At 35.2% G+C, this 3852-nt stretch overlaps 1 pseudogene; it reads left to right on the top strand.

Annotated features, from left to right (window-relative positions):
* Positions 1–2950: 2950 nt before the first annotated feature.
* Positions 2951–3271, top strand: LOC121498445 (annotated as a pseudogene).
* The last annotated feature ends 581 nt before the right edge of the window (positions 3272–3852 follow it).

Genomic DNA, 3852 nt, shown 5'->3' with positions numbered 1-3852 from the left:
CATGTATATGCATATTTTTGCGTATGTATACATATACTATATGTATATAAGCATAATATGTATATGTATATATATTATATAAAATTTAAGTTACAGTGATTTCCTCACCAGTGACTCTCCAGTCTCTTTTTTTTTTTTTTTAAAGATTTTACTTATTTAATCATGAAAGACACAGAGAAAGAAAGAGAGGCAGAGACACAGGCAGAAGGAGAAGCAGGCTCCATACAGGGAGCCCGATGTGGGACTCCATCCCAGGTCTCCAGGACCACAACCCAGGCTGAAGGCAGTACTAAACTGCTGAGCCACCTGGGCTGCTCTCCAGTCTCCTCTTTAAGATCACTGTTAACTACACTGGGCCTACTCAGGGAATTCAGGGTATATTCCCATCTCAAGATCCTTAATCACATCTCTAAAGTTCCCTTTACCACTTTAGAAAACATATTCCCATTCTGAAGATTGGGATGTGGCCATCTTCCAAGAGCCACTATTCTATCTACCACGTAGGCTATTATGTAACAGTAGCAGAGCTTGCAACCATGATTCTTTGGAATTGACTATCAAAAAATAATGAGGAAATCGATTTCCCATGTTTTAGAAAGAGTGATGGCAAAAGTATTTTTCATGTTCTCTGTAAGAGACTGAAGCAAAAGAGTACATAAAAGATCAAAATTGAAGTCAGCATGCAAATATTAAATGCTTTAAGTTAAAATAAGCATTAATTTGAGATACTTAAAGAGAAATCTTGGGACCTTTAAAATTGAATAATATAGACACAACTGCAATAATATAGACAACTGTTAACATGTATTCAGTATTGTCTGTGTAAAGAATATGTGTGTGCATATATATGTATATATTTATACACAGATATATATATATAAATATATATAAAGAGAGAGAGAGAGAGGGAAAATTTTATTATAGAAATCTGCTACCTGCAATCTGGAGAAAAGTCATTGGTATAATTCAGTCCAAGTCTAAAGGCCTGAGTAAGAAGATTCCAAAGCCCCAGAATTAGAGAGCTGATGGCATAAACCACAGTCTGAGTCTAAAGTTCCCAGAACCAGGAGCACTGATGTCTGCGGAAAAAAGAAAATAGATGTCTCAGCTTAAGCAGAGAGTGCAAATTTGCTTTTCTTCTACCTTTTTGTTCTATTCAAGTCTTCAGCAGATTGGATGATTCCCCATTCACAGGAATTGTGATCAGAACAATTAAAATTGAGACTGTCAAATTGAGTGAAAAGAAATCAAGATCCAAGAATACTGTACCGCCAAGAAAACTGATTTAAATTAATGACATACAGGTAAGGGATGGCAACAAACTTAGTGATTAAACAAACACAAATCAAAAGAAATCTAGAATAGGTATACTAATATCAGAAGTGGTAGATTTCAGATCAAAGAAAATTACTAAGAAAGAGAGCCAATATATGATTACAAAAGGTCCATTCATCAAGATGAAACAAAAATTACACATGTATATGCACCTAGCAACAAAGCTTCCAAATTCAGGAAACAAAAATCTAATGAAACTGAAAAGAGAAATAGATGGACCCAAAGACTTCAATACTTCTCTCTCAATCACAGATAGAACAAATGGATAGAAAATAAGCAAAGATACATAAAATCCTATTAATCACTATCCAACAACAGCAGAATAGATATTCTTCTTAAGAACACACAGAACATCCACAAACAGAAAACATATTCTTAGGCACTAAACAAACCTTTAGATACTTAAAAGGACAGAAATTATACAAAGTAGTCTCAGGTCACACAGGATTAAGTTGAAAATCAGCAATAGAAAGATAACCAGAAAATGCTCAAATATTTATCAATTACACTACATACATGGAAATAATTCATGGATCAAAGAGGAAGATTCAAAGGAATTAAAAATCTTAAATGCGTGGAAATAAAAAATAAAATGTCAAAATTTGTGAATTTAAAGCAGTGCTTGGGGAAATTTGCAGCATTAAATAAAATACTTTCGAAAAAAATCCCTGTGGTAGTTTAAAATATGTTGTTAAATTCTTTGATTCTCCTCTCTTTCAAGAAGTATTGCTCCTTCTTTGAGGACAGATTGAATGCTACTTGATGATTTTATGATGACATTACAAGGCCATAGTAAATAAGATAGAATGGTATCTGTGTCGTGATAGACAATCAGATCAAAGGTCCAAAACACAGAGTCTGGAATTAGACCCACAGATGTATACGAATAACAATTGTGACAAAGACATAAAGGCAATTAGGTAGGAAAGGGATATCCTTTTTAACAAGTAATGTTGGCACAACTGCACTTTCATCCATCACAAAAGAGAACAATAAAACTTGACCCATAGCTCACTCCTTATACCAAACTGGCTAAAAATAAATCATACCTAAATGTAAAATGTAGAACTATAAAACTTCTTGAAGAAAGCACTAGAGAAAATCTTTGTGACCTTAAATTAGGCAAAACAATTGTTAGATATGGCAAAAAAATGCACAATGTAGAAAAGAAAAACCGATAATTAAATTTTACTGAAATTAGAAACTTTTGTTCTCTGAAAAGAATGCAAAGAGAAGCCACATGTCTGACAAAAGACTAGTGTCCAGAATATTTAAAGTACTTTCAAACCCAACACTATGATGACAAACAATACTGTTTTAAAAATAGGCAAAAGATTTGAATAGACACTTCCCTAAAAAAAGATATAGGAATAGCAAATAAGTCTTTGAAAAGATGTTCAACATCACTATTCAGAAAATACAAAGTAAAATCACAGTGAGATATCATTAAGGGCTCATTAAAATGGCTGAAACGTAAAGAAAATAAAATGAAACTAACAAGCACTAGTGAAGATATGTAGCAACTGGAACTCTCATACACTGCTGATGGGGATGCAAATAGAACAGCAATTCTAGACTGAATGCTGGCATCCTGGAGCCACTGGATCGGTTGGAAATGGCAGAGGTGAAGAAGACACTGAAGGGACTTCAGAGCCAGAAGGGAGTACCGGGCATCATCGTGGTGAACACAGAAGGCATTCCCATCAAGAGCCATGGACAATCCCATCACTACACAGTTTGCCAACCTCATGCACAACTTCACCTTGAAGGCCCGGAGCACCATGCATGAAATGGACCCCTGGAATGACTTCACCTTTCTTCAAATTCGCTCCAAGAAAAATGAAATTCTGGTTGCACCAGATAAAGACTGTTTCCTGATTGTGATTCAGAATCCAACTGAATAAGCCACTCTCTTGGCTTCCTGCATCATTCTTTAATGTAATAGCTCCTAGGAGTGATAATATTAATCATTCAACCGACTGGCAGGTGGAAATCGCCTTAGAGCCTACTTAGACTTGATCCAGTGCCCAAAGTCATCAAAGTCATCCCTCTGCTGGCCAGTCACCCTTGAATTCTTGGGAGGACCTTCTTTCCTCACCTCCAGATTTTGGAGCAAGAGCTTGAGCAGCCCACACACCCTGCTTCCTTCCATCTGACCTTCAGTTCATTTTGTCACCCTTGGAAAAGGGTGTTTTTCTTTAATTAAAAATAACTAAAGTGCTATAAAAAAAAAAAAGAACAGCAATTCTACTCTTAGGTATTCACCCAAGGTAAATTAATTTTAGTTCATACAAAAACCTATATATGACTGTTTAAAGTAGCTTCATTCATAATTTCCCAAAACTTGAAGTAACTTATATATTCTCCAGCAAATACATGAATGAACAAACTGTAGTACATCCATAAGATGGAATACTCAGTAATAGCAAGGAAAAATGAAGCACACACAATATGGCTGAAAATGCTAAGTAAAAGAAGCCAGACCCAGAGGTTACTTAAGATATGATTCCATTTTAG

This window comes from Vulpes lagopus, chromosome 9 (genome assembly GCF_018345385.1).
Source record: "Vulpes lagopus strain Blue_001 chromosome 9, ASM1834538v1, whole genome shotgun sequence".
NCBI classification, from domain to species: domain Eukaryota; kingdom Metazoa; phylum Chordata; class Mammalia; order Carnivora; family Canidae; genus Vulpes; species Vulpes lagopus.
The sequence above is the reverse complement of the archived record's forward strand: the minus strand, read 5'-3'. Positions and strand labels throughout refer to the sequence as shown.